We start from the raw sequence: 26,224 nt of genomic DNA, 5'->3' as shown, positions 1-26,224 counted from the left end.
AATGGAAAGAGTGATTTGGGACCAAACCCTCAGAAATTAAACCTTTCACGTCTAGGGCGAAGGCAACTTTGAATATGGCTAGGTGTTTCTAGATCTAATGAATGCGGAATTTTTATATTTGAGAGAAGCTAGTTTAGAAAAAGAGAGAGAATAATCAAGAGAGTCTTGATGAGAGTTGGTAGATGATTATAGATGAAAACTGGTTATTGATGAGAATTGATGATTGTGAATGAATGAAAACGGAGTTTTTAATACGTTATTTATAAAGAAAATCAGCCAAAAAGATAAAATTATCAAAACAGAGTCTGACGCACATGAAACAAGGTTGGCGCCAACGCTGGCTATTAGTGCCAGACGCTGACCCTGGCGCCTGGCGCCAAGGCTAGCGCCAGACGCCAAGCGTAGCACCAGGCGCTACAGCTGGCGTTTGGCGCTGACCTGGAAATTCACGCGTTTTCCTAAAATCGGATAAAAATTGCCGTACAGGAGGATAAAATCGTATTTCCCTCAAAAATGCTCTTTGATTTTAATTAAAACTCTGAAAAGTCAACAAAAGTCAATTTATCAATGCTAATTGTATTAGGAATGAAAAGAACCTTCTAGAAGAATCTAGAAGACTAAAATCATTCCATTAGGAATGATAAATCTATATTAGGCCCTCCCCTAGATCATTGGGCCGCATATAAGGCTCGAAACGGACCCGTTTTAGCAAATTGGCCATAACTTCCTCAATATTCATCGGAATTGGGCTTATAATATATCGTTGGAAAGCTCTTGTCAAGCTTCATCCAACTACACTACTATCGGACCCATATCATGGACCAACTAAACTGGATTGGCTGTTTTGTTAAAATAAGTTTTCAAAAACACAGAGAAGAGAAAAGAAATTAAAACTATCCGCAACACTAGACTTTCCACACTTTCACTTCATTCGATTATGATTTGACGCGAAAGGTACTCATCACCGGGTTTGGTTTTGGGGGGACACAAATGGGTGTCTACAGCGACTGAACGGAACTCTTCATCGGATTCAGCTTCTCAATGGTCAGCCGATCCTTTACCTCCATGAAGATGGAGTGGCAGTCTTTATTGAACTCGTACCGTGAAACATACGACTTGAATTATTTCTTTTTCTTTTTGAACGGTTGACCAGGCTAAACAACCGCCCAAACTTCTTTTCTTTTTTTTTCTCTCTTTAACTTTCTGAGCCGGCTGAGCAGACCGACTCTCTTTTTGCTTGTCAAACTTCTTGGAGTCCGACTGATAGCTGGACGAGCAGAGGTCAGTATCTTGAATAAAGCTCTCTACCTCTATCAATGCCTCTTAAAGGGTGAAAACCCTCTTTCAAACAAGGTCGAACTTAAAGGTCGACCCATCCTTTAGACCCTTGAAGAAGTTTTTATAGGCTACCTTGTCAAACAACCCCTAAATTTGGATTCTTCCCAAATTAAACCGTCTGACATAGGAGCGAAGTCCTTCTCTCTCTCCCTGTCGTACAGTGCTCAAGTCAAGACTTGTTTTCTTGGCAGGGATATTCATTGAGAAGTTGGAGGTAAATAGGAATGCAAGCTTCCTAAAGCTGTCAATGCACCCGGCTGGCAGGTTGCCGAACCATTGTTGGGCTATGCCTTTTAAGGTAGCCGAGAAGCAGCGACACCATATAGCATTCTCCAACCCTTACATGTGCAAAAAGTTGAAAGTAGGCCATGAGGTGGTCCTCCAGGTTGGAGGTACCATCATAGGCACCCACTAACACATTTTTAACCTTAGTCAGCTGTGCCGCCTTGGTTATATCCTTGGTGAACGGAGAATTTTGATCACCAAGTTTGAGCAGACAGAGCTGCCAGTCCAAAGGTTAGACATTGTATGTCGCCTGCCCCCCAAAAAGGGACGGCTACATGAAAAGAGAGGAATACGGACCGTAGACCATAGGGGGTATGTACGCGGCATTCCCAATCATTTGAAGGCCAGAGTGGACGGACTTGCCACCTGTATGGCTCTCATTAAAGGATTGAGTATTCCTTATAGATGTATTTTTGAAGCTTTCTGGAAAGCTCGAGGTAGATGCTAACTCAGATAGCACCTGATTTCAATTTTTCTAGATAACATGTTGAGAATAGGTGAAAGTCTTTTTGCTCTATCCGACTGAACATAATGGATGACCTTCCTTGTGCCCGTCTGGGGCAGAAGGATCTTTGTCCAGTTAAGGGAAAGCGTAGTCTTGTTCTTGGGATGTGGAGTAGGTTGCCTGTCCTTGACCCTTGCTAGAGCCAGCCGTCTTCTTTTTTATCAGGTCCTTGATCTCACCCTTGAAACTTTTCATGAATTTCATGAGCTCATCTCTAGTGACTAGAGCCAAACCTCCGGCTGCCCTGGTAGTACCAGGCGGCTGTCTAGCAAACTTGCTAGTACTGGCTTTATTGTTTACTCGTTCTAGCCTGTCCTTGGAACGGATGTGCTTAGCAATGAATGACCCGCCAGGGGCCACATGGATTTCGACGTCCACATTGTGGTCATCTTCTAGGTCTGTGAAGGCCTACCCATCAACCGCAGGACGGTTGGGGGCTGACTTTGGTACCAACTCTTGAACCATCTTTGAGGTACTATCTCCCACAGACGGGGCCAAATGTTTTGGGTGTTTTTGTCCCTTGAAAGAGTTACGGCTCGAAGACTGGTCTAAGTACGCTTGTACCTGCAAAATAACGAAGACACCAGGTGGTTGGAGCTCCACCTCCGACGATCAAGTTAGAACGTGTTTGGAGAATGTAAAAAGGTGCGGAAAGTAAAAGGGGATATTCTCGGATTCCGAGATTAGGAGTTTTCTCTAATGTAAGAGAATGTAGGGTGTGCTGTAATAAATTGTAGATGTCTCCAAAATGGGGTGGATGTCTCTATTTATAGGGTCATCGGGAAATGTTCCCCTAATTAGGTCACTCTGACCTAATTCTGTTGGGCGGCGCCGAATTACGGCTTTCTCGGGATTAAGGCCCTTAAAGGCCGCCTTTTCTTCCAAATTTCGGAAATGACACGAGTCAAATGGGGATTCGTCCAATTTAGACTAATTTGGGTCTGACACGTGTCACAATCTGGTTAGCCCACGTGCCATGGGTAAAATTACCCAAAACACTTATCATTAGTTTTCACAACCATTGATTGACATGACCTTCCCAAGTTGTTACAATTGTCATGAATATTTGTTGATCCCTAATCCCTAGTGTTTTATTTGTTAGCTTCTTATTTGGTAGTTGTTTCTTATTAATTACCTCTTCACCTCTTGATTTCGACCTAGCTTACGCATTGATTGAAAGCACTTGAGCATAACCGTTCCTAGTGGTTTGACCCTTGACTTACCTCTATAGTTGTATCTAGGTTTGTTATGTGATTATTGATGAGTGACATTTATGTCACACTTAGGGTAGTGTTTATGCTTTGTTTTAGCTTGTCTTTAGGTGTTTTGTAGTTGTTATGTTCAAATAATGCATTCATATATGTCTCGATGTGTTTTGGATGAAATCGTGTATATACTTAAATGCTTCCCTTTATAGCATGTTTTCACCGCTGCCTATACCTTATTGCCTCCCTTGGTGATTGTGCTTAGTTATTTAAAGTCTTGGATTGCAAAGAAGAAGCCAAGTAAGCATGAGAGTAGAATCAAAGAATCAAGGTGCGAGGGAGGGCAAAATGTGCACGAGAGCACGGCCATAGTGCGCGGGCACACAGGCCTGTCAGAACCCACGGGAAAGAAGTAAATTTCCAAATCGAGGCAGAGAGATTTGCGCAAGTTATGCGCGACCTGTGCGCGGGCACACACTCCCTTGCAAGCGCACACCCAAGGCGCGCGGGTGCACAACTCAGCCAGCAAGACGCAACCCACGAAGGCGCCGGCTCGCAACCGCCTTGCGCGGGCGCACAGTTTTGTGCGAGGGCGCACAGCGAGACCTGTTCAGCCTTTTTGCGCGATTCTATTTATATTCGAGGCTTGTTTTTGTACGGGACTTCTTGATATTTTTAGATCTTTTTTCTCTAGATTTAGGTGAGCTTCTCTCTCTAGGTTTAGCTTAGGAGTAGAGTAGTTTAGAGAGAGAAAGTGAGGATTTCACCACTGTTGAGCTTGGATCTTGAAGAGGAAGATTGATCATCTTGCTTGTAGACTTTCACCTTCAATCAATGAGAATCTTTAACTCTTTCTCCTCTATTTTCATTGCTTTCTTTTGATTATTGTTTTTGTTTTTAGTATTGCTAATTAATCTTGTTGATGCTTGGTTATTGGTTGATTAATCTTGTTGTTGGCATGATTAGTGAGTAATTTCCCCATTAAGGGGATGGTATTGGTTTAGATAAATCTTGAGCATGTTCTAGGGATAAGAGTTGATTTGTTTTTTATTAAAGTCTTTATATGCTTGATATTATTCAATCTACTTGCAAAATGCATGTTGTTAGTTGATTGGTAGTAAATTATTGTTAGAAGATGCGATAGCGGACCTAGCAAGATTCATTTGTATCGATTGTTATTTGATAGCACCTCCTAATATATGGTTCTAATGTAGAAGCATAGAGGCTATGTTAGGAGAATCCAATTGACCCCGAAAGGTGGCTAGATTGGACCCCTTATATTGATATTCATGCATGTTTAGGTCATGATTAATTTAACTTCTATGCCTTTGTGTTATGTTTGAGTGAATGCTATTCCTAAACCATTTCCCTTAGTGTTTTATTTCTTGTGTTTAGCATCTTTAGACTTTAGGGGTCGTTTGGTTCGCACGGTGGAATCGGAATGGAATGGAGAAAGGGTATCAAAGAGAATGGAATGAATCCCTTTCCATTTAGCATGTTGTTTGTTTTATAAAAAAACACAAGGGAATCACCTCCACCACAGCACCACCACCTCCACCACAGCACCACCATATCCACCATTGCAACACTCTATTTCTTCATTTCCCACCCACCCTATTCCCAAAACTCATCCCAATGAAAATGTCCGACGATAAAGTGGTATGCGTCACCGGCGGTAGCGGTTACATTGGGTCACAACTAGTCTCTCTCCTCCTCTCTCGCAACTACATTATTCACGTCGGTGTCAAAGACCTCAATTCCGTTTTCTCTCTCCTCTTCGTCATCACTTCAATTTCATCAACTCTTGAATTTCATCAATTAACACTACCATTTTGTTTGATTTTTGGATGATGAGAAGGAAACGAAGCATCTAGAAGCTCTAGAAGACGCTGAATCTCGTCTCCAATTGTTCCAAATTGATCTTCTCGATTACGATTCAATCGTTGACGCCGTCTTCGGTGTCTCCGACGTTTAATTTTCCTTCAAAAACTTTCCCCCCACCCACGAATAACCGTAAAAAACCCTCTCCCTCTTCTTAAAATTGACGACCGCCCCTCCCCCCACCCTCGAAACCCTAGAGGGTGGGGGGAGGGGCGGCCGACGGTTTTAAGAAGAGGGGGAAGGTTATTCGTGGGTGGGGGAAGTGTTTTCGAGGAGGGGTGGTGAGGTGGCTGGGGGAGGGGTGGCGAGGTGGTGGTTGTGCCGTAGAAGGTTGCTAGGTGGGGTGGCTTTGGTGGCTAGGGAAAAGGAATGGGAAAGTCTAGGGGGTGGGGAATCATGTTAGAGTAAAAATGGGTAAAGTCAATGATGAAAGAGGGTAAAGGGAATGATTGATAATAACAAACAAACAACAACAAAGGGATTGGGGCACGTTCATTCCCTTTCCCTTTGTTTATTACCCCCAACCAAATGGCCCCTTAGTTTATTTATCTCCTATTCTGGACTATCTTAATTGTTCATAACATTCGGTGGTGTTTATTCGTTCCTTGTGGTTCGACCCCTATGCTTACCTTATACTCGTATTAGGTTTGTTTAGGTTGTATATATTGTATTTTATCTAGGGGTAGACAAGTGATGACGCGTTTATTCCCTTGTCAAATTGGCACCGTTGCTGGGGAACGGCTTCCATTACCGTTATGTTATCTTATTGGGACTAGTCCTTTGTATATAATTTTCATTTCATTTGTTTTTGTTCTCTTTAATTTGTTTTTGTTGCTGAAAAAATGGCATGTTTTTCTTTTCCTTAATATGATGGTGAGTCCTTTTATGCCTACTTCCATAGACTTATAGGGTTTTTGAACTATAATTGTTGTAATCTTTGTAAGGCTTTTGAGATTTGTTATTATGGCATGAGTGAACAAACGAGATATGAAGTTGAAAGCATGTTTAATGGCAAATTTCGAGCATTAACGGTTCATGATGCTTGGAATTTTTATGTATGGTTTGCTAAGGATGTAAGCAATAGGGCATGTAATGTTGCTAATTTATATTCTCAATGTGATAATAGTTCTAACGCTTGTAAAGATCATTGGGGTGATTTTATTCTCAAAGTTGATTTAGAACATCAAATATTTTTTTTGTCCTTATCTGATTCTGGTCTTGTAGGTGGTTCGTTTACCATCCCTTAGCCAATATTCGCAGGAGAACTAAGCAAGAACAAGTTCGAGTCAAGAAGAAGTCGAATCTTGATTCATTCCTTTTGGAAATATTTATGTATATACATGTATTATCCAAACGGTTATTGAGAATCTGAAAATTTATTTATTTGAGAAAACAAAAATTCAGAAAGGAAATTTTGAATACTATTCTTATTAGAAACATGTTGTTTTGAACTAGAATTCAAAATTTGAAAGGGGTCCAATGAAAGTTTGTTTTAAAAAGCAACTTTTTCTAGTACAAAAAATACATAATCATTACGGGTGTTTATAATTCGGATTAAAACCGAAATCCAATCCAAATCGAATTATCAATTCGGACCGGATCCGAACTTTAATTCTGATTGGATCGGATTGAGATTTTTTGAAAATTCGGATTTTCAGATTGGATCGAATTGACCCTAATTGGATCCAATCCAAACCGAAAACCAAATTGTAAAATTAAGCTTGTATAAATATGGATTTCTTTGTATTTTGAAGTTTAGCTCAAATACTTGCTATGACATAAAATAAATTAGGGGGACTTTGTATTAATTAACTAATGACTTGATGTTAAACTACTTATTTTAATAATGATTTTTGAAGACTTTTATTTATATTATAGCTTTATTTTTATAGTATTAAGAGCTAAAAAATAATGTCTTATAATTCGGATTTTCGGATCGGATCCAAATAATCAAATTTTAATTCGGATTGGATTGGGAGAGAAATTCGGATCAAATCGGATCGGAAAATTGAAAACTGTAGACACCCAAATGTGTCTCCCCAAAACCAAACCCAGCGATGAATACCTTTCATGTCATTTGATTATCGAACAAAGAGAAAGTGTGAAAAGTCTAATGATGAGGATGTTTTTTATTAAAATATCTCTTCCAGTTTAGTTTGGTCCATTATATGGGTCCAATAATAGTGTAGTTAGATGGGTCTTGAAAAGACCATTCCAACGATATATTATAAGCCCAATTCCGATGAATAATGAGGAAGTTATGGCCAAAATACTAAACAGGACCCAAACCGGATTTTAAATACGACCCAATGATCATGTGGAGGGTCCAAAGGTTTAATCCGATTCCTAAACTAATTAGAATTAATTAAAAGCTTCTATAAGTTTCTAAAAGGACTTAATTATCCTTTTTGAAAAGATAAAATTAAAGAATTTGAGTTAAATAAAAACTTTCCTTTTTAAAAACTTTCTTTTTCTTAAATCCTAATTCTATTCGAATTTAAAGATGTTTAAAGACAGTCAGATTTTATTTTTGTGCCTCATAATCATTATCGAAATTTTATATGGTTGGATAGATCTTGAAATTATATTTCCAATGATATATTATAATATTAAATCCAAACTATAACGAAAAAGATATGAATTAGATATGAAACTCTATCAAAAACTGACACCATTCCACTATTTTGGCCATATCTTTTTATATACAAAATATTTTAATCTGATTTCAATTGGGTTATAAATTAGACTTCAAGAGCTTTCCAACGACATATTATATGCCTTTTTTGGACTTATGGATCAAAAGATATGATAAAAACAAAATGTGCAAAAACTGCTGTCCATCGAGTTTTATTTCGATTCAAATTCAGATTCTTTTCTTTATATTTTGACTCTCTTTTTTCCTTTAAATAGAGGTCATATCTCCTCTTTTTCAATCATCAACTCTCATCAATAATTTCTTGATTCTCTCTCCCTCTTTTCTAGCCTAGCCTTTTACAAACAAAATTCCGCATTCACAAGATCTAGAAACACCTAGCCAAATTTGAAGTTGCCTTCGCCCTAAACGTGAAAGGTTTTAATTTCTGAGGGTTTGGTCCCACATCACTATTTCAATTATTTAATTTAATTGTTTGATTATATTTTCCTTGAAGTTACTAACGTGTGTATTTTGTTATTAGAAAGAGGTACGAGGCATCCAAGTAAGTGCTTTAATTGATTTCTTGATATTGTGATATAGAAATCATGTTTAGATTGTTATTTTGATTCCTAGTATCATGTTTGGATGTTTTATTGATTCCTAGTATCATGTTTAGGGTAATAACTATAATTTCTAATATCAAATATGACAATTATGATTTCTATGATGCTTCCTATTCTCTTCCTAATATTTTTGTTAGTATCATGTTAAGGTTAAAGCTTTAATCTTTATTGCTTAGTGATATGCTAGGTTTTGTTATTAATCTTGTTAGTATCATGCCTAGGATCTTGCCATTATGATTTAACAAGATTATGATTATTTTAATTATGATTATTATGATCATTATTATTATGATGATAATTGTTATTGTTATTATTATGTTGCTTGATATTTATTGGTATTGCTTGATCACACCTTTTATGTATGTTTAAAGGGAATTAGTACTTGTAATCACGCTTAATAAGATAATTAATAATCTTGTTTAGGGTTAATTTTCTTATAATTCAAGTGATCGCCAATAATAGGTTTATTTGTGCATTAATATTCAACCAACATAGATTAAACAGGTTTAGGGCTAAACCTATTGATTGCATGTTAGTTAGAAAGTGCACATGAATACAATCAGAATTAAGTAGAGGCCTATTATTAGGGAAGGTTCAATCTCTTTTAGGTTTGATTTGTACCTTCATCCCCGAACTACCAGTCATGGTTCCAGACCTATTGGAGTTGACGATCTCCTGGATCGTTAAGGGGTGTAACCTTCACCTCGTGAACGGTTTACAAGTTCCTAAAACTTGTTGGCGACTCTTTTGCTCTATCTTCCTTCCCTTTGGACGCCACCGTACTTTAGTGTATGATCACAGTGGGGTTCAAGTTTGGGGTAATGCCTGAAATATTCCCTACAGTTTTTTAGCGACTCCACTGGGGAGGATTTCTATTTTAATTCCTGAAATTTATTTCGGCAATGATTTAGAATGAGTGGATGAGACTCGAAAAGTTCTAAGTATTTCATGTGCGTAATTTTGATTAACATTATTGTCATATGCATAAAAAAGATCTCGTTGGAAAGACCATCCGTAATGAGTTAAAAACATAGGATTTTTACACATAGGAAATTTGAGGAATATCTTTCACAACTAGGATCGAAATAATGCTGCGGGAAACTGGAAAATTTTATCGAGCACAGAAAGCTGCTAAGGCATGTAGGAACTAGCATCAGGAAACAAAGTCTAGCGCCAATTATTTAACGTTAGCGCCAGGCAACAGATTCTATCGCCAGGCGCTAAAGCCAAATTGTGGCGCCGGCCTCTATTTGCTGGCGCCAAGTTCTTCCAATAACGAGCCAGAAATACGCGTTCTAATTTTGACCAGTTTTTAGCACTGTTTGCTCGATCCTACTTTCTGATTGTGTTTTTCTCACTTTTCTGAAACCCATATGTGTTCTACATATGGACATAACCCTCTGGGAATTCATGCTCCATCTACCTGATTGAACGCTCTGTGCAACAAAGGGTACATCCGAGAATGTTGAATTCACCAAACCATGGAAGCGAGTTTTTCTTAACTCGCGGTGTCCCATCCACTCGCGCCAACCCTTCACGGTTAGGCTTCCGTGCGGTGCATCCGGAAAATTAAACATGGACCCTCTTTGATTAACCCATATCCCAAACTCTAGAGAACTAGAGCCATGGTTAGGTTGCAAACTCATTGCATCATATTGTGCCTACTTGATTAATTGTGCATTATTTGTTGTGCATACTCTATGTGTTTTTCCTTACCGTTTGTTTGACTTGTGATTAAGCCTAAATAAACTAATTAATGACTAAAGGACTTTGTTTAATTAATTAATTAATTAATTTGAGCTAATTAATATGTCTAAAATCGAGTCATAATCCCTTTAAGTCAGCCCGGATTTTTATTCCCGTTTACTGCATAAGCGTTAACTTGTTTTGGTCATAGACGGAGTTCTAGAAAGAAATACGAGTCGTACAACCTAGGGATCTGTAGCCACATGGTCATGACACGTGTCTTAACATGTCACTACACTCACTAGTCTTAGTACACACTTTGTATATGTCACCATGACCATGTATTAGGTTCATGCATAAGTCGGGTTTTTTTCCGTCATTTGAGTTGGGGGTACATTCTATTCCTAATTTTTTTTCATATCTCTCCATCTACATCATCTTTCCATTCTCTTCATGCTTTCTCCATATCACAACCTTCATTCTTCCTACCTTCTTCCATTATGCATGTTGAATCGAGTTTGAGTCATGTGATTGACAAACAAAAAAAATGAGGGTAATGATGAAACAAATGCACAAGGCAAGCTTCTAACCAAGATTTCATGCTTTCTTATTATTATTTTTTTCAAACCCTTTCCCCAATAAGTCTAGCATAGGCACCCTTCATCCTCCTTGAATTTATTTCTTAGAGTTTGATTTTTACCCTTCACTTTTTAAATAAAATGAGCATTTATTTCCTTACCTATGATAATTGCATTGCAAAAAAAAAAAAAAAATAAATAAATAAATTGTCAAACTAAGCACAAGGTATACCAATGATTTGAGACACCCTTGTAGCCACATCATATCATCTTTCACCCTTCAAATATACAATCCTTTTTAGATAAACCACTTTGAGCCTCGTCTAACGATAGACCCTTCATTTTTCAACCCATATCTACCTAACCTTGGGATTGGATGGTGTGCAACTTATACAATTTTCAATTTGATAAAAAGCTTGAGTGACTTCAAATGATTAAAATAAAAAAATAATAATAATAAAAATGTACAAAAGGGCAAGTGTTCCAATGTCTTTGATATGAAAATATCTTCGAGAAGAACACGTCTCGGATTGCGTTTCTTATCGAGTACTCGGTACCGTGCCTGAGAAACATGAATGCCAAGTGAGTGATAGACCGCATGATCGGGATTGCCCACACTTATAAAAATAAAATAAATGCAAAAGCAAAAAAAAAAAATAAAAGAGAGCTTAAAAAGAGTTAAAAGCCTCAAGCATACAAATATAAAGATTCAAAAGCAAAGTTGCACACCTTGGGGGCTTATCTAGGGTCTTGAGCCTTTATCCCCTTCTTCTTCAAACCTTTAGCCTAACCACGTTACAACCCTTAAAAGACCTTTTTGAGGTATACACACACTTGTGCGAGGTTCGGCTAGAGCTACGTTCGGCCTGATTCCTAACGAATACGTAGGCAACCTCACATCGAGGTGCAGCCGTAATAAACATGCATTCATATTCACATTCACACATCATGTTCGTATCAAGGGATCTCCAATGCTCATCCCTATCTACTTAGAGATAGACTTGGGGGCTTGATCCTCACATCATTAGCTTACCTAGCCTAAAGAGTCACCATCATTTGACTCTTCTTGAAATAATATTTTCCCATACACTTCGCCTTTGCGGCCTAACTTTAGTGTCACTATCACACACATCATGGATACATGACCAAATATACTTCTCTTAGGAACCCTTTGTCATGAAATCTTAACATAACGCTGAAGCATGCCTTGTCATGTCAAAATCGCTCATCAATCATCATTGCATCACAAAGTATGAAGTACTTAGCCTCCGCGCCTAAGTTACCTACATACTTTCATTATTGAGTCAACTAGGATAGTCTAAGATGTTACAATCCTTGTACTATGAGAGACAACATTAACAGATTAAGCTCATTCAACATACACCTTCAAAAACTTTGCTTCTTTCTTTTTTTTTTTTTTTTGCGTCTTTCTTTTTTGGGAAAAAGTCGGTACCCTCCACAAAAATGACGGAAATTTTTGTTTTTCTGCATTTCAAGTCATGTACATATCGAGTTTCATGAGTCAACACTACGCACACACGAATCACATCAAGTCGAGTCAACCTCGAGTCAGTCAATCATAGTTAGTCAAGTTCATACCTTGGGTCACCACAAGTCATTGAGTCATGCAACACTAAGTCTTAGGTCAACCCTAAAGAAAGATAAGCAAAGTCCTATAGTCAAAGATATAAATGCAGGTGCATCCCAGTAAGCGAGGACATTCCCGGATTTTTTTCGAAATAAAAACCGCGAATATGACACAGGAGATTCCTCCAAGATGTGAGGAGTTTGAGCAAAATTACATGGATCAGTAAATTAGAGATGAAGAGCTTTGATTTACAAAATATTTGAGCGGATTTGGTTGAAAGGAAACGACCAAGCTCAAAGTTCGGAGCAAAACTAAGCAACAGCGGCAACAAGAGCAGAATAGGGAAGACCCGGCTCCAGCGCCAGACGACAACATCTGGCGTCTGGCAACAGATTTCAGCGCCTGGCGCTAGATCCCAGCGTCTAGCGACAGAGCCAAATTGCGGCGCCAGAGGCATTGCAGCGGCGACCGAACGCTCAGCCATTCAGAGCAGTTATTTCAACCTCTTTCAGCAATTTCGGGTTCCTTGGTACACCAGTTAGTCCCTATAAGCAATTTGACATGATTAAGTAGTCAGCTTGATTACAATCGCAATAAGTGATCGACCTGACAAAAGATCGTCTCACTTAGCTTAAAGCGCCTAAGCATTGGCTCATCGCAAGACACCGACATAATGGTTCATAAACAGCAGAGGCACCGACATGGTGGTTCATAAACAGCAAAGGCGTCGACATACTGGTTCATAAACAGCAGAGGCACCGACATAATGGTTCACAAGAATCAAAAGCGCCGACGTACTGGCATAGTGGAAGCAAAGTTCAAGCGAGCTTTAAAGATCGACAAGCGTTGGTCTTCAGAAGTTTTCTTCGGAATATTATCGCAATAAACATTCAAGTATCATCAAAGCTCTTTTGTTCAGAGACGCGTGGACATTTCTTTCAACCTCTTTTGTTCAGAGACGCGTGGACATTTCTTTCAACCTCTTTTGTTTAGAGACGCGTGGACATTTCTTTCAAGCTCTTTTGTTCAGAGACGCGTGGACATTTCTTTCAAGCTCTTTTGCTCAGAGACACGTGGGCATCCTATTATCAAGCTCTTTTGCTCAGAGACGCATGGGCATACTATTATCAAGCTCTTTGTTCAGAGACACGTGGATACATCATTCAGAAGTTCATATTAAAAAGAAGCTCTTTGTTTAGAGACGCGTGGACATTTCTTCCAAAAAAGCTCTATTGTTCAGAGACGAGTGAACATCAAAACAACAAGATGGCGTTCCCTAGATTGTGGAAAGTTGTCGCAACAGCAATGCAGCAACATATCGATTACCCTCAGAGACGTGTGCTTGACGGTGCGAGATACGCGTTTCTTAACTCTTTTATCTGTTTTAACTAACGCTAGTTTTGCAGATATCGGCGTTACAAGAATTGAATGATTTAGGATCGCAGAACGTTCTGAATCATTCTCCGTCCCAATCGATACTTTGACTTTTGTTTTCGAAACTTGCGTTTCTCCAAACTCAGTCAAAGTGGGGGCTTCTGTAGACACCCAAATGTGTCTCCCCAAAACCAAACCTAGTGATGAATACCTTTCATGTCATTTGATTATCGAACAAAGCGAAAGTGTGAAAAGTCTAGTGATTAGGATTTTTTATTAAAATATCTCTTCTTTCTGTTTTTGAAAATATTTCTTTTCTTACCCTATTTTTGAAAAACGTGCATTCCAGTTTAGTTTGGTCCATTATATGGGTCCAATAATAGTGTAGTTGGATGGGGCTTGAAAAGACCTTTCCAACTATATATTATAAGCCCAATTCCGATGAATGTTCCCACAGTATAGACTTTTTGAAATGTGTCTAAACCAAGGTATTGTAAATGGCACTTGTATGGTGGAGACATATTGTCTATGAACTTTGCGACAAGTTCATGATATGGAGTTCTTTGTGCAATAAGATCAACCTTTGATCGCCACCTGGAAAAGAATTCAATGAAGCCTTCTTCTTCCCCTTGCTTAAGCAATTCGAGATCGCGCAAGGTAGTTGTGAGCTCGACGTTATCTACATATTGGGTTAAAAACGCTTTTACAACGTCACTTCAAGTGGAAGTTTGTTTTGCATCAAGGTTGTAAAACCATGATCTAGCAGTTGTGTCCAATGGAAGAGGAAAAGTACATGCATACAGGCTTGGCTCAACCCCTTTCAATGCCATAATTCCAATAAATTAAAGCTCATTAAGTGAGTCCTAGGATTGTCGGTAACCTTAAAGGTTGGCAAATCCGTAGTCAAGAACTTTTCTGGGAGAGTCTTGCCACTAGGTTGTGGTGCAAGCTCATAATTGAAGTATTTATTCCCTAAGTTAGCTCGAAGGACAAGTTTCTCCAAGGCCTCTACTCTTTCGGCTCTTGCTTTTTCTTGCAGAATGTTTTCTTTTTCTTTTTCTGCTTTTATTTTAGCCTTTTCTGCTTTTTTATGAGCCTTTATTTGGGCTTCTTCTTCTCTTAGGGCCTTTAGGTTTTGGATTTCCCTTATAAGTTTCTCCAATGCTGCTTTGTCACCCATTATTGGACTAGTATGCTGACAAGAGGAAAATGTATGTCGTTATCTACCCTTCTACCAAGTCAAACAAAATTTGTAAACACCTAACCAACCTTATATGAACACTACTACAAAAAGAGTGATTTTTGGACGCAATTGGTTCGACGCTGTTGAAGTGGCGTCAGTCTATATTTTTTGGTTCCGTGTTTTTGCGACGCTTTTTGCAGTCGAAAAATTTCTCGACACTTAAAAGCGTCGAGAAACTCACGTGCATAGTACGTGAGTAAAGTTGCCCGCAATTTTGAATTTTTTAAAGAAAATAATCAGCGGGTTATTTTCACCCTTAGTCGAAATAGCTTGCTTAGGTTCCCAATTAAACGAACTGCCCATCTATTCATTCTGCTCTCCTCTAAACTCCATCATCACTCTCATCAGCGACAAAAAAAATCACAAATTTTAGGTTAATTTCTGGGTTTTGCTTGCTAAATTTCAAGGAATTTGGGGTTTTGTGGCTCGTCAGTTTCATAAATTTGTGGTATTAATTTACAATTTGCTGAACAATATTGTTGCTAGGTATATATCTCTATCGTTTTTGGCACATAATATATCACAATTCTCTAAATTTTCGTTAAAATTGGGAATTATTTGTTTGCATGTCTTCGATTTTGCGTTGGTGAAGAACAAGAATCGATCTCTTATTGCGAGGTAATTTTTTGCCCTTAATTAGATAAATTAATTTCTTTTTATGTTGTTTTTTTCGTGAATTCTGTTTTAAAATCCAAGTTTTCATGTTTTTTATTTTTTTTTCATATTGTTTTTTGGTTTTTGTTTTGATTGCCCCATTGATGGGTTGCTTGAGTTTGTTGTTCATGGTTGATCTGATGTTGGGAAATCTTCGCTTATTAATACTCTTGTTAAGAAGAAAGTGGATGCTTGGACTTTAAAAAAACCAGGTTTTGTTAATTTGTTTGTTTTCTTTCATGCCCACCACCTGTTTGTTTAAATTCCTCAATGAAAAATACAATTGAAGTGTTTCTGAAGTGTGATTAGTTTGATATGGTTCAAAAAGAATTCAGATTGGTTTGATGTAGCTAAGTTGATCGCGATAGTCCAAAATGGAAAATTCATTCCAATAATTATGTTTTTTCTATCTGATATTCTGCAAGTTTAACACATATGAAAAATCATAATCTATATGAAAACTTTAATCTCAACTCTAATAATCTATATGAAAACCTATATTGCTCATCTAATTTTGATTGCTCATCTAATTTTGATTGTTTATGTAGAAACTTCTACTCCATGATAATAATCAGACTAGGGAACAACCAATGCTGTTCAGAATTTTCTTGTAAAAGGAGAGTCATTTGTTAAAACAATGACCATAGTGGTTAATTTTGACTGTTCTTCCTCCACTTTACTAGGTCCTAAAAAGAATCATCATGCACCATAGTATTTTACAATGATATCTATTTTAAAATGACATGTTTCCTAGGAATGTACCCAAGGTCACATGTCATGTTGCTAGGGAATTTTTTCATGGATCAACGTTTCATATTCTTTTTGCCCCATAATGTTGGTTGGGATCTTCAAACCAAAGCAAATTTAGCTTAGCTCGTGATGCTGATTAATTTACATAAAAAGCCCTGTTTCTGTGCAGATTCCTCTGTTATAATGGACCAAATCTAATCTTGGTAGTAGAGAGTTCATATATTAGTTGATTTTGGTTGGGATCTTCAACAAATAAGATAGATCATCAGTTAACATATTTTTTTAAGGCAAACTTTATTATTATTAATTTTATTGTACCACCAAAGCCTGAGTAAAAATGCAAATTCCCAGATATATATGCATCAAATCTAATCTTGGTCCAAGAAATTTTGATGGGAGGGCATCTATAGAATGTCACTAGAAATTCTTTGTCTTAGAACCCCATCACATTCATATTTTAGCTCACTTTTTTTTTTTTTTGAAAAAAATTAAAAAAAAATGTCCCTCTCCCTATTAGTCTCTCCAATTAAGATGAATCCACATGCTAAAACTTTGCTCAGAGACATGATCTTGTGGTACCCTGCAGGAGAAAGGATCTTGTCCATTTTTTTGCTTTTTTGTCAGTTTGAATCCCCCACTTGAAGTTCCCATGTTGAATGACCTATCCTTGTCTCTTTATGTTTTGATATTGGCTAAGTGGGTCCATGGAATTTCTAGCTAACCAAACAAGAATTATTCATAGATTTGGTTTCTTGGAATATGCCTGCTTGCTGTGTTAAAAGCCACATTCTAATACACACTCAACTTTCATGTAGAAACTTATCATTAGGCTGCTAATAGAGTTGAGAATTCCTTAGAACCAAATTCCTCTGCTTGGACAGTGGGAAGACTATTTTTATTCCATAAGTATAGTTTCATCCCTTTGGGCATGCAGAGTTGTTTGCTGGTCAAACCAAATTTAAGAATCATTTTGATTAAAGTATGTAAAATGATGTTTAATTTTGATCTATGATGTTATTGATGTTCTTTAATGATATTACTTGTTTAAATTACACTATTAACGTGATAATTAATTGTAGATAATTTGCTGCTGGTCTTGGTTGTGTGTTATTGGTTGTGTTGAGATTGGCATGATGGAAGGGTGGTCATAGAATATTTTATGCTTTGCAGGTCTAGTTAACAGTCATCCTCTCCCAAAACAAGTCTTTTAGGTCATGCATATGTATTACAAGTTTAATTAACATTCAGAAATGATGATGCTTTGGTATTTTAAATAAACATATCATAGTGCATTGATATTTAGGTGACAAATTATGAGGTGCTAGCTGAGAGGTCAGATAATCTGAAATGGAGGAAATAATGTCACAATAAGGCAGAGCTAAAGTTACTAGGTATTTTTGGAATGCTTTCAGTGCAGTTGTTGTACTAGGTAGCTAATTATTTTGCTGCTTTGGCCAAATTTTAGTCAAAGTCATGGGCATGACTGTGGTCTGAAAAGTCAATATGTATATACTGTAAAGATTTAAAATCTATGTATATCAAGGGTTTAATGTTGTATATTCTATTAAAGCCGGTGGTTATGAATATAGTGTTGTATACTCTATTTGTAAACTTTTTTTTGCTGTTGCATGTTTCTTTCTAATTTTCTTCTTTCACCCACAACAAGTTTGTAGGCTTGAATAACTTACTGTCATTGTTTTTGTTTGGCAATTAACTATATACTTCTTTGTAGACATGGATACTAGTTGGATTGATTTACCAAGAGGTGATCCTGGTTATTTTAAAGGTTGCATGAAATTCTTGAAACTTGCTAAAGAGACTCTTTTACCAAATACATGGGAAACTAAATGCCCATGTAATAAGTGCAAGTTAAATAAAACAAATTCTGTTGAAGAAGTGGAGGGCATATTTTATTTTATGGTTTTTATAAAAACTATAGAAATTGGATATTTCATCGTAAAGATGAACGGAGTAAGACCTATGATCTAAGTGATGATCAAGTAAATGCAGTAGGTCGAGATGATATGGACGGGTTACTAAGAGCAGCTTTTAGATTTAATACACAACAAACCGACAAAATTCAAGATCCATCATTTAATGAACAAAGTATTGAGGATGACGATTCATATGACATGGATGAGGGGTTTACCATTTATCGCGAGGTAGATGATGAGTATCAATCAACTTTCTCAAATGAAGAACAAGCAAAGTATAAAAATCTCATGGAAGCTTCTGAAAAAGGCCTATACGAGGGGTGTACTACTTTTTCGAAACTTTCATTTCTATTGCATTTGTTTCACCTAAAGTGTATGTTCCATTGGTCTGCAGAGTCATTTAATAAATTACTTGAACTTCTACTTGACGCATTTCCCATTATTAAGGATTTTCCATCGTCCTATTATGAAGGCATGAAGATAATAAATGATTTAGGGTTAGGATATGAGAAAATCCATGCATGTCCAAATGATTGCATGTTAGATTAGGGCGAATTCACAAATAAAAGTGAGTGTCATATATGCAAGACATCAAGGTGGAAAAATGTGAAAGGAAAGGAGGGTGATGTAAATGAAAAAGGAAAAGAAGCATTTAAGAAAGGCGAGGCAGCTAAAGTAATGTGGTACTTTCCCCTTATCCCTAGATTAAAGAGGCTTTACATGTCATCTAAAACTGTAGAGGACATGAGATGGCACTTTAATCGTAAGGATGATAAGATTCTACGACACCCTGCTGATGGCGAGGCCTGGAAAAAATTTGATGAAAAATATACAGAGTTTGCCGCTGATCCTCGCAGTGTTAGATTAGGCCTAGCGAGTGATGGTTTTAATCCATATCGACTTATGAACACAAATTATAGTACATGGCCGGTGGTCCTCATTCCTTATAATTTACCACCATGGCTTTGTATGAAACCATTATCCTTTATTCTTTCTATAATTATTCCTGGTAAATTTGGTCCCGGTATGGATATTGATGTGTACTTGCAACCACTAATCCATGAATTGAAATTATTGTGGGAAGGTGTTGATGCTTTTGACTCTTATAGTGGAAGCAACTTCAAACTGCGAGCAGCCCTACACTCTACTATTAATGACTTTCCGGCTTATGCTATGCTGTTAGGTTGGAGTACGAAAGGCTACAAAGCTTGTCCTTCTTGCACTCATTCTACTCATTCAGATAGATTTGGTGGCAAAATTATCTACACTGGGTATCGAAAATGGTTGCCTATTGATCACCCATATCGTTCCCAAGCTAATTTGTTTGATGGGAAAGAAGAATATGGTATTGCTCCGATTCGTACCAGCGAGACAGAAGTGTTGAAGCAACAAGAAGGGGTAAAGTATGTGTATGGGAAGACAAAAAAAGTTCCTAAAAAAAGAGGGAAAAAAGCTACCAATGAACTTGATGATGATTGCGATCCCGATGGTGATCATATTCTTTGGAAAAATAAAAGTACATTTTTTGAATTAGAGTATTGGGAGCATAATCCTCTTAGACATAATTTAGATGTTATGCACATTGAAAAGAATGTGTCCGATATTTTATTAGGAACTCTTTTAGATATGGATAATAGTAGGGATGATGAGAGTGGTAGAGAAGCCCTAAAGAATTTGAATATAAAACCTCATCTATGGATCGACCCTCAAGGTTACATCCCGCCGGCTGCATACACCATGTCTAACGAGGAGAAAGAACGATTTTTGAAAGTCTTGAAAAAGATGAAAGTTCCTGATGGATATGGATCTAATTTTCAAAGATGTGTGAATCTAAAGCAACGGAAACTTATTAATATGAAAAGTCACGATCATCATATTCTCATGCAAGACATCCTCCTGGTTGCTTTAAGGGCGTCGAATGCCACAAGAGTTATTGACTTGCTTGAAGAGTTGTCTGACTTTTTTAAAAAGATATGTTCAACTGCTATAGATACAAGAGAATTAGATACCATTCAATCAAAGCTCGTGTTGAGTCTTTGCAAGTTTGAAAAGGAATTTTTACCAACATTTTTTACAATCATGGTTCATCTACTAATTCATTTAGTAGAAGAGGTCAGACTAGGCGGACAGGTTCATTATAGATGATGTATCCCGTTGAAAGGTACTTATTATTATTATTATTATTATTATTATTATTATTATTATTATTATTATTATTATTATTATTATTATTATTATTATTATTATTATTATTATTATTATTATTATTATTATTATTATTATTATTATTATTATTATTTATTTTTATATAATAATTTTTCCTATTCTTTCACATTCACATACAAAATCGTTACTATAATTCAAGGTACTTGGCCTTTTTGAAATCTCATGTAAGCAATAAAGCGCAACCGGAAGGATCTATAGCGGAAGGTTACCTTTTGTGGGAGACAATTGCATTTTGTTCGAGATATTTAGAAAGTGTTGAGACTATGTTCAATAGACCTAGAAGGAATGAGGATGGTGTATCAAACATTGACAACTATTTGTATAACTCTTGTGGTCGTGTTGTTGGAAAAAAAGAAAATGTCCGTTTGGATGATAGAAGTTTAAAGCAAGCTCATCGCTATGTTTTACTTCATTCTGATGAACTAACCCCGGTGCTCAAGTAAGTAGCATAATGTGTTTAGTTAAATCGTCCAATATATACTTGTTACTAACATAAAATTTACAATCTCGGTAGTGAGTTCCTAAAACTAAAGAGGCAAGAGAATGACGTTGGAGAAAGTCAAGCTGATGAATCTATTGAAAATCAGTGGATAATTGATGAATTTGCAGATTGGTTGCAAAGCCAGGTCATATGCTTTTACATTTAGGGTCTTTTTATTTTCATATTATACAACTTTCTAATTCTAACTTTAATATTCTCGAATTATAGGTCCATAATTTAGATGATAGCACGGTAGATGGAAAGTTAAGAAAAGCCTTAGCCGGTGGCTTGAGTAACCGCGGGAAAAGGATGAAAAGTGTTATTATCAATGGTTACAAATTTGATATTGTGGATCGTGAGCGATTTCGAGTAACTCAGAATTCAGGAATCATGGTGGAAGCAGAGGGTCACGAATATTATGGAAAACTCAAAGAAATTTTGGAATTAGATTATTATGGTTCTTATAAGGTTGTATTGTTTCGTTGTGATTGGGTCGATATCCGTAGGGGTATCAAAACAAATCCGAATGGAAGTGTTCGTATCAATTTCTCAAAGTTGATACACACTGGTCGATTTTTGCGTGATGATCCATTTGTTTTCTCATCTCAAGCAAAACAAGTTTTTTATATTGAGGATGAGATACAAAAAGGGTGGTGTCATGTTGTGAAAACTAAGCCTAGGGACTTGTTTGATATACCTGAATAATTTGTTTACAACTTTTATAATTTATTATAGATTTGAGTTCATAAATTTGGATGGGTGTGTATTTTTATATTTCATTTAGTTATTCTAATTCATCAAAGTTTGTATTTTATTAACTTAATTTCTGTTTTTATGGTACTAAGTTGTATTATGGTTTTGGTTTCTTATTGGTCGAATAAGAACTTAAATCAGAACTGAATTCAGATCTGAATTTCAGAACTGAATTCAGAACTGAATCTTGAACTGAATTCAGAAGTGAATGCAGAGCTGATCTTAAGAACTGAAAATCAGTTCTGGAATTCAATTCCAAATTGCAGCTCTGAACATCAGAACTTTTGTGTGTGTGTGTGTGATTATATTTCAGTACATGTTGTTTCTATTGGATGTGATAATGAATTTCACTTCTGATTATTTAGATTACTTGAGAAAGTTTATAAGCCTTAGCTCTCTACCAATTCTGCCATTTCATTTTCTTTTACCTGATATTTTTTGTCTTTAGATTACTTGAGAAAGTTTATAAGTCTTAGCTCTCTGCCAATTCTGCCATTTCATTTTCTTTTACCTGATATTTTTTGTCTTTATATTACCATTGATTTCATACATTTTCCAATATTTTGAGTTGTGTTTGGTAATTGAGGGTCAAAGAGAGATATAAAATGCTAAAGGTTTAAGATCATTTTTGAAATACTAATGTAGCTTGTCTTATGGTTTTATCAGGTAAAAGATGACTTATCGAAGCAAGAGAGCAAGGGAAATACTTGCTGCCACAACTAAGTCAAATGCTACCGAAGTTGTTTCACAACCCACCAAAAAAAAAGCTACTAAGTCACCACAGACTGAGGTACTTAAGGATGAAAAATGGGGACCTTTTTCTCCACCCAATACCACAACAAAATCTGACCAACAACCATGTAATAGTTTGGGATCCATTTGGAAAAACCATCCTAGTTCAACATCGAGTTCAGTCAAAGAGGCAACTACATCAGGTTATCATAATAAATACCCAGCAAAAGTCCCACCTAATATCCCACCTAATATTCCAAAATCAAGTAGACCAAACTCATCATTGAAATCCCTTTCTACTTCTCATAAACCTCCCGAGCAAGCTGTGAGACGAGGAATTGAAGCCCTTGAGACTGGTGCTGTTAAAACTTCAGCAACAGCTCCACAGAATAATCAAGATCGACAAAACAGTGGGAAAGAATCAGAGAAGATCCCGAAACAATATAAGTCTTTATGACCAAAAGCACTTCCGGATTGGCCCGTAGACATAGATTTTGACGACAAGGAGGAGGTGCTAACAATAGGTAAATATATTTATTAAAGTTGTCTGCTGCTTGTTGTTGTGGTGTGTTTCTGCCTTGTTGCTGCTGCTTGTTGTTGTTGTTGTTGTGGTGTGTTTCTGCTCCCCTGCTGCTGCTACTGCTCCCCTGCTATAATTTCAGATCTGCCTTTGTAAGACTTGATGAGTTATATAAGCCAAATATATATATCCAGTCAAATTAGAAGAAAAGTAATCACCTGCTGTCACTAGCAAGCACATTGGTTCAGACTACATGATAAGCTCTGATTTGAAGTTTCATGTTCAATTGACAACCAATATAAGTAAAAATATGTTGTGATGTATTTGTTATATTCAAATTAGTTATAAGATAAGCTCAAATAAAAATTAGGGGAATTGAACCTGAAATTGGATTGATTGGGCACGCTTAAGATCACTACTTGGGGGTACAAATGGATGTTACTCACCAAAATGACAAGTTTTGGTGCGTAGTCTTCTTTGGACACACTAGCGATCATTGTTTTGTTAAGCTATCAACCAATTTAATTTAATTTTTTTTTTTTTTTAACTTAGTCGGTTCATGTAGGGCCACTTCTGTATGAACTTTAATTGAATTTGGGGCAAGGATTTAGAGTACTTTCATGGAGTTCCTATGATGTTTCAGTTCCTATGATGATCAGGAGGTTCTTGTAGTGTTTAGCTTAATTCTTGAAGTTACATTTGAATCCACCGACCAAAATTCTGCATTTGGTTGAATTCAAAATATTCAAATCAGCTTGTTGGAAGTTCTGCAAGTTGACAGGGTAATTAACACTATTTCTCAGAGCTACTAATTTAGACCTTTCTAGAGGCCTCTCTTTCTCTTATTCATTCTTTATTTCTCTGAAATGCACTCTTTTTAAACAATATATATTGTTAATACCTTTTGGTTACTTGTTCCTAGTTGCTCTTCTTGTGGTGTTAGCATTGGTTCAGACTAGCAGACAAAAGTTGGTAAAAAAATTGCTGCTCTCTCATCACAGCAGCACATCAGAGGAGTCATTGGCTCATTGGGCTGCTCACTGACTTTGATGCTGCTCCAGCCCATCAAGTACCTTTCTGTTCCAAAAAAATAGTCATTGTTAAACTTGTTCTTTCAGCAATTTCTTCTTCCTTGATATGTCAAATGAAGTACCTGTTTTTTCAGCAATTTCTTCTTCCTTGATATGTCACCACCTGTGTAATAGCAAAAATGATTAATGATAAATCATCCATAAGAAAACAGTCTACTATACTTGAACAAACACAATGAACAAGAGGTCAACAAATTGCTTGGATTTTTGATCCTGCTTGAGGCTCAAAATGTTCTCTTAGTTTTCACCGAAAAATAAGACCCTTTTTTTTATCATTATTTTCCTTTGGAATACAGAATAAATAGTAATTACAATTCCAAAACAGAACTACAAAGTTTGCCTCACCATAGCATTTGGCCAATACATCCTTTCTAATAGCAGAAATAGCTTCACTTGCTATAACTTTAGAGCCTATGCATGCCTGTCAGATGAGCAAATAGTCAGTTCTTATTCATATCAGACAACAGAGTATGTTTATGACAAAAGAGAAATCATCTTAGTTAACAATTAGCAACATAACAAGAGAACCAAATTATATAAGGGAACTGAACATCAGAAATGAATTCTAGAACTGAAATCAGAACTGAAATTCAAATCTGAATTCAGTTCTGGAATTCAGTTTTGATTTCAGCTCTGAACATCAGAAATGAATTCTAGAACTGAAATTCAAATCTGAATTCAGTTCTGGCATTCAGTTTTGATTTCAGCTCTGAACATCAGAACTGAATTCTAGACCTGAAATCAGAACTTAAATTCAAATCTGAATTTAGTTTTGGAATTCAGTTTTGAATTCAGGTCTGAACATCAGAAATGAATTGCAGCTTGTGTGTGTATTTGCAAAATTTTATCTGCTTCTCTTTTCAACGCGATTGTTCACTTAACTGATTATTTCTTTTAACTTAATTTTGTTATTTTATTTAGATGCCAAGGGTAATACTACATTAGTAAGTGGTATTATTCTGCCAATTGACGTGTGGAGTAATAACGGCGTCCAGTACTATGTCGAATTCAATGATTTATGCCAACCAATTAGGAAGGGTGGACATATTTTGGTTAAATTCATTAGTATGATTGCGAAGATGGAGTCACATTGTCCAGTTGGGGAAAAAGATTGGAAAGCAATCGACAAGCATTTTAAAGGGAAAATAATTAAAGACATAAGAGTAAGATTATTCATCCCTAAAACACATACTTAGACGGTCTCTTACTTGTAATAGATTACTTGCTGATTTACATTTTTAACTAATTATTTTTACTGAAGGACCGTTTTGTGATTCCTCCTGGTGTGGAATATGACAACCAAGCTCTCAAGCGTGCCAATAAATGTTGGAGGCAGTTCAAATATTCTCTGAAAATGATTCATTACAAGCCACTAGAGAAGAAATTGGATGATATGTGTAATAATGTGCCACATGGAATTACCAGTAGTAACTGGGTTAAGTTGGTAAAATATTGGGATTCGGATTACGGGAAAGTAAGGACAATATTTACCTTATTGTTTACTCTATCAAACGTTATTTAATCTCTAACAAAAAAATTTGAAAATGTGATTGCAGACTATGTCAGCATGCGGTAAAAAGGCACGAGCTTGTCAAAATCAGATTCATACATCTGGCTCTAAAAGTTTTGCAAACCAACAAGCTGATTATGTATGAATATATATGTCATTTTATATTTACTTAGGATATTAGTAAGAGCAAAGCCAAGTTATATGCGTTATATACTATTGTACACATATTTAATGCTTTTTTTACCTTATTATTTATAGGAGGATGAACATGGACAAAAAATGAGCTTGTTAGCGCTGTGGATTAAAACCCATGCGGGTAAAGACGGAAAATTTCTTCCTGACACAGTCACTCAAGATTTTGTGGTATGGTTTTGTGACAGATTTCTGGTATCATTTTGTGTAGATTTTGTGGTGTGATTATGTGTTATTTGTGGTGTTACATTACTCCTAAATGTTGGTATAGGATGATGTTAAAGCTACGGTTGAAGAGTTGAGGATGGTGCACCCTTAGATGTCTAAAGAAGAGCTCGAAGATGAAGCATTTCAGCAAACTATGTATGGCAATGAGATTCCCGATCGTCCGGTGGGTTACGGACAAGGGGTTAAAAAGGGGGACATTTTCGGAGTACGTG

General features: G+C 36.6%; 2 long non-coding RNA genes across 2 annotated transcripts; both read left to right on the top strand.

Annotated features, from left to right (window-relative positions):
• Nucleotides 1-15,544: 15,544 nt before the first annotated feature.
• On the top strand, nt 15,545-21,120 carry LOC145627025 (uncharacterized). Its single transcript, XR_014111273.1, has 3 exons — nt 15,545-15,559; nt 20,645-20,944; nt 21,020-21,120. It is a non-coding gene; the product is annotated as an uncharacterized LOC145627025 (long non-coding RNA).
• Nucleotides 21,121-25,017: 3,897 nt separating this feature from the next.
• LOC145627024 (uncharacterized) lies at nt 25,018-25,732 on the top strand. The gene is made up of 3 exons (XR_014111272.1): nt 25,018-25,245; nt 25,344-25,556; nt 25,639-25,732. It is a non-coding gene; the product is annotated as an uncharacterized LOC145627024 (long non-coding RNA).
• Nucleotides 25,733-26,224: the final 492 nt, after the last annotated feature.

This window comes from Chenopodium album, chromosome 4 (genome assembly GCF_948465745.1).
Source record: "Chenopodium album chromosome 4, dcCheAlbu1.1, whole genome shotgun sequence".
Taxonomy (NCBI): domain Eukaryota; kingdom Viridiplantae; phylum Streptophyta; class Magnoliopsida; order Caryophyllales; family Amaranthaceae; genus Chenopodium; species Chenopodium album.
This window is presented reverse-complemented; position numbering and strand designations above follow the sequence as displayed.